Here is a 10853-nt window from a genome sequence, read left to right on the forward strand (position 1 = left end):
ACTTTGGAAGTATGCTTGCGGTCAATGTCCATTTGGAAGACCCATTTGCGACCAAGCTTTAACTTCCTGACTGATGTCTTTAGATGTTGCTTCAATATATCCACATCATTTTCTACCTCATGATGCCATCTATTTTGTGAAGTGCACCAGTCCCTCCTGCAGCAAAGCACCCCCACAACATGATGCTGCCACCCCGTGCTTCATGGTTGGAATGGTGTTCTTCGGCTTGCAAGCCTCCCCCTTTTTCCTCCAAACATAACGATGGTCATTATGGCCAAACAGTTCTATTTTTGCTTCATCAGACCAGGGGACATTTCTCCAAAAAGCATGATCTTTCTTTGTCCCCATATGCACTTGCAAACCGTAGTCTGGCTTTTTTTGTTTTGGAGCAGTGGCTTCTTCCTTGCTGTGCAACCTTTCAGGTTATGTCAATATAGGACTAGTTTTACTGTGGATATAGATACTTTTGTACCTGTTTCCTCCAGCATCGTCACAAGGTCCTTTGCTGTTGTTTTGGGATTGATTTGTACTTTTCGCACCAAAATAAATTAATCTCTAGGAGACAAAACCCGTCTCCTTCCTGAGCGGTATGACAGCTGCGTGGTCCCATGGTGTTTATACTTGCGTACTATTGTTTGTACAGATGAACGTGGTATCTTCAGACATTTGGAAATTGCTCCCAAGGATGAATCAGACTTGTGGAGGTCAATTAGCCTATCAGAAGCTTCTATAGTTATGACTTAATTTTCTTGAATTTTACAAGCTGTTTAAAGGCACAGTCAACTTAGTGTATGTAAAGTTCTGACCCACTGAAATTGTGATACAGTGTATTATAAGTGAAATTATCTGTCTGTAAACAATTGTTGGAAAAATGACTTGTGTCATGCACAAAGTAGATGTCCTAACTGACTTGCCAAAACTATAGTTTGTTAACAAGAAATGTGTGGAGTGGTTGAAAAATTATTTTTAATGACTCCAACCTAAGTCTATGTAAACTTCTGACTTCAACTGTATATATGAAGATATGAAAAATATAAATATTGATTTAAAGTATGTGTATACAGTGGGGCAAAAAAGTATTTAGTCAGCCAACAATTGTGCAAGTTCTCCCACTTACAAAGATGAGAGAGGCCTGTAATTTTCATCATAGGTACACTTCAACTATAACAGACAAAATTAGAAAAAGAAATCCAGAAATTCACATTGTAGGATTTTTTATGAATTTATTTGCAAATTATGGTAGAAAATAAGTATTTGGTTAATAACAAAAGTTTATCTCAATACTTTGTTATATACCCTTTGTTGGCAATGACAGAGGTCAAATGTTTTCTTCACAAGGTTTTCACACACTGTTGCTGGTATTTTGGCCCATTCCTCCATGCAGATCTCCTCTAGAGCAGTGATGTTTTGGGGCTGTTGCTGGGCAACACGGACTTTCAACTCCCTCCAAAGATTTTCTATGGGGTTGAGATCTGGAGACTGGCTAGGCCACACCATACACAGTGAAGGAAAAAAGTAGTTGATCCCCTTCTGATTTTGTACGTTTGCCCACTGACAAAGAATGATCAGTCTATAATTTTAATGGTAGGTTTATTTGAACAGTGAGAGATAGAATAACAACAACAAAAAAACAGAAAAACGCATGTCAAAAATGTTATAAATTGATTTGCATTTTAATGAGGGAAATAAGTATTTGACCCCCTCTCAATCAGAAAGATTTGTGGCTACCAGGTGTCTTTTATACAGGTAACGAGATTAGATTAGGAGCACACTCTTAAAGGGAGTGCTCCTAATCTCAGCTTGTTACCTGTATAAAAGACACCTGTCCACAGAAACAATCAATCAGATTCCAAACTCTCCACCATGGCCAAGACCAAAGAGCTCTCCAAGGATGTCAGGGACAAGATTGTAGACCTACACAAGGCTGGAATGGGCTACAAGAACATCACCAAGCAGCTTGGTGAGAAGGTGACAACAGTTGGTGCGAAACACAAAAGAACTGTCAATCTACCTCAGCCTGGGGCTCCATGCAAGATCTCACCTCGTGGAGTTGCAATGATCATGTGAACGGTGAGGAATCAGCCCAGAACTACATCTTGTCAATCGGGGATCTTGTCAATGATCTCAAGGCAGCTGGGACCATAGTCACCAAGAAAACAATTGGTAACACACTACGCCGTGAAGGACTGAAATCCTGCAGCGCCCGCAAGGAATCCCCTTGCTCAAGAAAGCACATATACATGCCCGTCTAAAGTTTGCCAATGAACATCTGAATGATTCAGAGGACAACTGGGTGAAAGTGTTGTCAGATGAGACCAAAATGGAGCTCTTTGACATCAACTCAACTCGCCGTGTTTGGAGGAGGAGGAATGCTGCCTATGCTGCCAAGAACACAATCCCCACCGTCAAATATGGAGGTGGAAATACTTCGGGCGGGGTTTTCTGATAGGACAACTTCACCTCATCAGAGGGACGATGGACGGGACCATGTACCGTCAAATCTTGGGTGAGGACCTCCTTCCCTCAGCCAGGGCATTTGAAAATGGGTCATGGATGGGTATTCCCGCATGACAATGACCCAAAACACACGGCCAAGGCAACAAAGGAGTGACTCAAGAAGAAGCACATTAAGGTCCTGGAGTGGCCTAGCCAGTCTCCAGACCTTAATCCCATAGAAAATCTGTGGAGGGAGCTGAAGGTTCGAGTTGCCAAACGTCAGCCTCCAAACCTTAATGACTTGGAGAAGATCTGCAAAGAGTAGTGGGACAAAGTCCCTCCTGAGATGTGTGCAAACCTGGTGGCCAACTACAAGAAACGTCTGACCTCTGTGATTGCCAACAAGGGTTTTGCCACCAAATACTAAGTCATGTTTTGCAGAGGGGTCAAATACTTATTTCCCTCATTAAAATGCAAATCAATTTATAACATTTTTGACATGCGTCTTTCTGGATTTTTTTGTTGTTATTCTGTCTCACTGTTCAAATAAACCTACCATTAAAAATTATAGACGGATCATTTCTTTGTCAGTGGGCAAATGTACAAAATCAGCAGGGGATCAAATACTCACAAGCTTTATACAGTACAGTAATTGTAATAGCAGTGACATAGTTTCAAGGTTAAATCTATTTTAGAGGAATGTTAGATTAAAAGTGCCGAGTCATCAGCCTAGAGCTTAATGATACAGTATGTCTAAACCGAAAGTGCTGCATCACAGTGTTCAGCAAGTCTCCACTAGTCCATAAGCCTGACCAGTAGAGCTATTATAAGGGATGTTTTCATGATTGTCAATTGGTAAGTAAAACGAGGACCACCATCCCTCGAGGCAAAAACCAGTTGAGTCAACATAGTTTCCTAGTTATTCCAACCTTACAGTACAGAGTATATTCCCCAGTGGAGAATACTAATATTATCCTCTGAAAGTAATACAGTTCACCCAATGCTTACTAGACAGTTCCAGAACCAAAAGTTTGAATTTCTAAACGATAAAACAAAGTGCAATTACAGTATTTATGAACAGAGAAACCTCAAAGATTAAGAGGGTCCCATGTTTTTTACTGTTTATACTGATGTTTTTTTTGCTTTTGTCTTAATTCTGCCTGTAGTGATGCAACAAACGCTAATCATGCCATATTATTTTGAGGAATTCAAAAAATATATAATATAGACAAAATTGCATTTACATTATTAAAGCTGTTCTTACAATTTGGATGTGCTGAAGTGAATGGCCAGTTTTGTGTCTATCTGGACGTTTGTCGGTGGTGATAATGTGCTGTTCTGTGGCTGTTCTGTTCATGAGTAATGGTTTGTACATATTGATTGAAAACACAACTTTATTAACATCGGAAATCCTGTCTATCAAGGGCAGTAGTTGGTGAGAGAGATTCCACAGAATATTTCCACTGTTACAGTTTTTTTAAACATGCCATTTGAGTTACTGTAAGATAAAAACATGTTTTTTTCAATGAATAGGAGGAATGTACTAGTGACTATTTGGACTGTTTGCCTCAGGTTGCTTTAAGGGGGAATTCTCTGTGTTGTGGATGTAGTTTTAACAGGGTGGATAGGTGTTTGGCCGTGATGTGAACAGGCTTGAGGATTATGACTAGACATTGTTCTATGTGTGAAAATCAGCAGCATGATTTTTCATCATGCTTGTGAAATTTGTCTTATCTTTGGTCCTATTTACCTGTGCTTGTCATATTTATTTTTATATGTGAAAAGAAAAAAAGAGCCTTGCAATGCAGGTAGAATTATTCCGTTTTGCCCTATGATCAGTTTATCAGTCCACAGTTCTTATATTGCATTTTGCTCCTACTTCCATCCTGTCAATCAACTATTCACTCAGCAGAGTCAAATAAATATGATGGAGGCTACTGTACATCTAAGCATGACTTAATAATTGCCAAACTGAATTACTTTATGCAACTTGGAGACAATATAGCATCTAGCTTTTATCTTTTTTGCCCAATGAATCAAGACAGAATGACACTGAATGGATTACTTTATTTTTGTCTGTAAACATGGAATGCTATTCTCTGACGATAACCTTTATATCGGCATAAATCAATCCAATTATCCATCAGATGAACAAATCCTCCTGATTTATATTAGGCAAAACAAAGATACACCTTTTTTATTGGCCAATCAGGCAAGCCTGAAAAAGTGTGAGATATAACACACCTGGTTTGCCTGTATGAACATTTGCAAATGGTGACACAGTGGTGCATGCAGCTATTGTTTGGTAAGCAAGTACATCTACATGAATGTGTTTGCATAGTTATGTTCAAATATTACATTTATACAAGGGGGCCAAAATAAAAGGGAAGGTTTGATGATCCAGAGACATTGTTTTTAGATATAAAAAGGCCCTAATGTACATGTCAACTGCGGTGAGGTTGGGGACACTGAAATAAGACATACCCTCTCCCAGTCAGAGTAGAACACTTGCTGTGGACAAGTACTGTAAGATTGGAAACAATCCTCGTCAGAATGTTAAAACGATTAAAACATTTTTTTGTATGATTTGGGTTTGGTGTGTATTTAATCATGCCTTGTGAGTATGGTGTGTGTGTGGCAGTATGTTAACAGGAAAGAAAATGCATCCAATGCCAGTTCACATTGAGTAAAATATACAACAAAACCAATCCCGCAGTCCCTGTGTATTTTAAAGCTATAGTTTTAGGAGCAAGGAAAATTATTTTGAGTTTAATGTTCCACACAGTCCAGATTAATGGCAGTTCTCAATAACACATACAAATAACCAGGCATGAACCCTGAAAACATATAGAGTAGGAAACACATGAAAATGTCCATTTGTATCACATCAGAAGTCAGAATTCACATCTAAGGTGAATATTTCCACTGTTACAGTTTTCTTAAACATGCCATTTGAGTTACTGTAAGATAAAAACATGTTTTTAGGCCAAGTACGCTCTGTGGAAATAATAAAAAACAATGTGAATGAATCATCCACAAAATCAACCCTTATATAAAAGTCTACATGCAGAGGCCTTTGTCAAGGACAAGAACACAAGACAAAGACAAGTAAGTAAATAAATATAGCTGGGAGCAGCAATGAACAGGGTTCTCAGAAAGGACACAAGATCAGTTGGATAAAAAAGCAATCTATAGGTACTGTGTGGCCATATTTAAATGCAGCAACTATTTTTTCTCTCAAGACCATTAAAGACTGACTGAGTCTAAATAACAAATCTGACATCTGAGGATAAAAAAAATCTGAGGAGAAGCTGATTGCAGATGATTTTGAGTATTAGCAACACATATGCAAATCATTAGTTGTTAATAGTTTCCTTGCATTTTGAAATATCAATACCACATTAAGTGTGGTTCATCTTATGGACGTCCATGATAGCAAGGACACGTTTCAAGTTGATAGGCGACTGTGGAGTGGATAAACAGTGGTTTAAATGGACACGTAAAATCTGATTTCTTATTTGTCAAAAACTCAGACATTCTTTGACCAATCCCTTTTCTCAAACTTAGTTAAGACATGTACCATGTGCCTGCATTCCACATTTCATGTGATTTGTAATTTGGTCCTTCATGGGAAGATTTTTGAAGTATTTTTAACATATTTTAGCATATGTTATTTTCTCACATTCTTTAGTGTTGTGATGAGTGATGACTATTGTGATGAGTCCAAAGTCCAAATTTGGAGTGAATCTGATTTTCATGAGGAGAAGATTTTTCATGATTATTTTAATTAGACCTGGGTATGTAATTTTAGGCGGAAATTGAAAAAAAGGGTCAGATCCTTAAGAGGTTGCATTAGCATTACATAGTCAAAAAAGGGAATTGTTAACACTTTCCTTATATTTTAAGATATCAATGCCAAACTTAACAAGGTTCAACCAATCTATGCTTGAGTTATTTGACCATGTCAAATAATAATAATAGAACTCAGACAATAACAACAGGTATTCACAGGTATGCTGTGAACCCCAAATTATATGCACAGCATAACCTCAGAATCTCTGTGGTACACAGAAATATATTGTGCCGGAATCAAAATATCCTCTTCATTCTGAAAGAATCAGTCATTCAGGTCAAAAGTGAGATGATGCATGCAATGTTAGACTTGTGCATTGGTTTGATGTGACATGCTGACAGACCCATACCTTTGACCTTTGTGACAAACACTACACCGCTTCCAAACACATGCCCTTTGAACAATCACAGAACATACAGCATGTGGTCATGTTTAGGTATCAAAGTTATCAGGTAATGTAACCCATGTAACAATCTGAGAGCCATTGACTTTCATTGGCAATTTGTTCAATTAATCAATGTACTGGAACTTCATATAACTTATTAAATTCACTGAATTCAAATTGAGTTAACCAGCCCTGTTGATGAGTGTGTAAAGTCCTGCTCACCAGAGTCCATGAGGATGTGGCGAAGGGTGTGTTAGGCCCGCAGGTACACTCTTAGAAAAAAAGGTGATATCTAGAACCCTAAAAGGGTTCTTCTGCTGCGCCATAGGAGAACACTTTGAATATTTTTTGGTTCCATTTAGAAGCCTTTCCACAAATGGTTCTACATGGAACCCAAAACGGTTCTACCTGGAACCAAAAAGGGTTATCCTATGGGGAAAGCCAGAGAACCCTTTTGGAACCCTTTTTTGTAAGAGTGTACTGCTTGGGGCTTAGAAGTTCTCCTCTGGACAGGTGCTGGACCAGGACGTCCGGAGGAACTATCATCTCTGGTATCTCATCCAACACAAAGCCCGGGGGCATCTTTGAACCTTGTACCCATAGAGAGATAATGGAGACACCAAAACAAATGGTCAGTCAGTGATAAGGGATTCCAAATTGAAATCTATAGTAGGCCTAATTTCTTTCAAAATTAGCATGTGACTGATAACTATCTATCATTAGATCTTCCCCACAATGAACCCAAGACGTGATTGGATAAGTCTGTCTCTATAGTTTGACCACCAGTGGTAATGTTGCAATTGATGACTCACCTTGGTTGCTTTGAGGAGGTGGTTTCCCAGTGATGACCAGTGTTTCTGTGTCCTCCTCCTCGTCATCAGCCTGTCCCTACTCAGAGCCCCTCCCACCCTGGGCTGCACGTTCAGCACCTTGCAGCTCTACTGCTGAAACATCCTGTTGGGAATGTAATGTGACATCACCAGGACCCTTGGGCGCCTCGATCAGGACGCTGCATGACGATGACAGGGACCATGACAACATCAAGACAGCATGTCAAACAATGTTTATGGCCAAGTTTTAGTCAAGCTATAAGGACTTTGGTTGGTCTGTCAACAGAATGTACATGCTTGACCCTCTGAATTTAGTGCCAGAACAGATATAACTATGATATATTGATTCAAATTTGCATGAAGTAAGATACTATGCCTGTGTGGCCGTTCCTGCATGTTTCTCAGATCCTGCAGCAGAGACACAAGAATCTCGCTGGAAGACTAGAAGAGAAACAAAAAGAATGGTAATGTGTGAAAATCACACATATCATTATTCTAATCAATGGTAAGATGGGCCATAGAGGTTTTACTTGTATTCAAGTAATTGACAGATTTGCATATAATTATTGCTATGGGTTTCATTAAAAGGTGTTACTGGCCAATCTCAACTACCTCAATGATATGAAGCATGTTGGGTACAGCAAAAGCAGGCTTGTGATAGTGTCACCTTGGTAATACCTCTGCAAGCACTGGTTCAGCTCCTTGTAGTCTACTGCACAACCAAAGGAGAAAGAACGTAAGGTTAATTGCGTAACCCTGGTTCTACGATAACAGAGTCAATAAAGCTTTATTGCATGCATTATATTCAGTTTTTTAGTTTAGAGTGTCTTCAATCTGTGGGAGACAAAAGGCCTACACCATAATGTCCTTTCTTCTCATTTGCAGACCTAGGTGTGACAGCCATAAAGTGGCCCATAACAAGGAACTTGTTAGAGTAACCCCAATAAGGATCATTCAAAATTGGAGTAACTGTTGAAGGCTTTTTCTAACAAGAGGAAGTTGTAGAGGAAGTATGTCTCAACCTCAGAGACTCATAAACACCTTATAAAGAATTTTGAACATTGATTTTGATTTGACATATCAGCTATAAACAAAACCGTGCTTAGGAGGAGGAAGAGAAACCTGCATCAATGTACAGGGAAGACTTCTATCAGTGAACGAGTGATGCCTTCTAATCTGCCCTGGGATGCACACCCTCTTTGTCCTAATAGCTCTTAAATGTGTTCTACAGTAGCGTTTGGCTGACCTCCCAGGTCTCTCCTGTCGGTGAGTTGCTGGGGGAGGCAGGCAACGACCATCAACCGGTGTAACAGGAACTTCTGGAGAGGCAGAAAATAATGGTATTAAGGTATCTGATGAGTGGGAGAACAGGTGTCAAGAAATTAGAAATAGCAGTAGGTCTATTGGCCCTACTTAAAGACTTAAGGCTACAAGCCTAGCGAACTCTAGATTGGGTGGGTTGGATTGGGAATGTGCTAGTATAGGTAAATCCATCTGTTGATTTAGGTATGTTCTTTTGTCTCAACTGATTAAATAAACCATTTATATATTTTTTAAGAATAGTGACATCAACATCAACCCACTGACCCATCACACAAACAATCAAAGAACAATCACTGACATATTCAAATACTGTCACAGAATAGTCCAATATTATTTAGAAATTTAACCTGAGAGGTTATGACAAATCATATAATACCTTTGTAAATGGCATGCAGACACATGGTCAACCAATAAACATCCTATAGTTCTCAGACACTCTTTGTGGAGTTTATAAGCATTTCAAATCTTATACATCAATTTAAATTGTAGTACAATGCAAACAAATTGGACTCTCAGATAGCATTGAACCTGACTATTGAATATAGTTCCTGTAGTCCTACCAGACAATAAACCCCCTACCAAAAAACTGTTCAGCCAACTCTGACTTTAGCCTACAGCGCATTGCTATATTTGCGGGTTAGGGTCAGGTGCCGGCCTCAGATCTTCACTTTATCACATATAGTTGGGCGGTTGCAAATGAGCTATTAGTAATTGCGGGTGGGTGTGGGTGAACCCATGCACCAGTACTATGGCTCACAACAGTGGTGCTATGAGTTTGTATGGAGAGCACCCATTTCATGCACTGAAAAGTTCCTTTTTCCAACACTGCAGCACAATCTGCCAGCACAAACCTTTCTAAGGGCCCTCTAGCCCTGTGGGATTACTCCAGCTTTGCAAACAGCAATTTTTGACATTAGTTGTTTGGACTTGTTGCTAAGCAACATGTGTGTGGAGTGGGGATTTGGAAAGAGGGGGAGCGAGTGGAAAGAGGCAGGGATATGCACCTGTGTGCGAGCTGGATGCAAGAGTTTTTATTTTTTTAACATTTTATTTAAGCTTTATTTAACTAGGCAAGTCAGTTATTAAGAACAAATTCTTATTTACAATGACGGCATACCCCAGCCAAACCCGGACGACGCTGGGCCAATTGTGCGCTGCCCTATGGGACTTCCAATCACGGCCGGATGTGATCCAGCCTGGATTCGTACCAGGGACTGTGGTGACACCTCTTGCACAAGCCGAAGGCACTTGCTTATAATACAGCATTTAACAATACAGCATATAATACAGTCTATAATAAACAGTCTATAATAAACAGCCTATAATAAACAGACGTGTCCAGTGAATAAGTTAGCACAAAAAAAATCTTCCAGAATGTTATACATGAATAGGAGATATCACCCCAAAAAAATCAACCAATTAATTCACCACTCAACAACAATATATAATTCTGGTTCGAGATAGGTTATTGTTACGTTCTCAGTCAAACACTGTAGTAGCTTAAACATAAGCAATCATATACACTGAGCTATATATTAACTGGTCGGCTATAAGAACCGTGTAATTCGAAAAACTAATTGAAGACGTGCATTGCAGCTTTTGACCACCAGATGATGCTAAAATTCTATTTTGATGCACTTGCTCTGCTCTTGTGTGTGTCTTGTCCTTGTATGATGAAAGCTGCGCGTGTGTACCATCCTACACGTAGCATCAACAGTTCCTTCCCAACAGAGTAGTGATGGAAAGTACTATGGAGGTAAAATATTGACTTCCTTATACAATCATGTAAAGTATGAGTTGCACCTGTAGACTGAGTTTTGTAGTTATTTTGAGAATAAATGCAACACTTGGAAGCGTGATGTGTGAATAAATACAACACTTGCAAACATGTAAGTTGATATGTGAATAAATTCAATAAGATTTGCAAGCACGCAACTACATTTCAGAATGAATACAAATCATTGAGTAAACTTGCGACTGGTGAATCTTCTTCTATGAATCAAAAATACATTTGCCGATGTCGAAT

Source organism: Oncorhynchus masou, chromosome 31, assembly GCF_036934945.1.
Source record: "Oncorhynchus masou masou isolate Uvic2021 chromosome 31, UVic_Omas_1.1, whole genome shotgun sequence".
NCBI classification, from domain to species: Eukaryota; Metazoa; Chordata; class Actinopteri; order Salmoniformes; family Salmonidae; genus Oncorhynchus; species Oncorhynchus masou.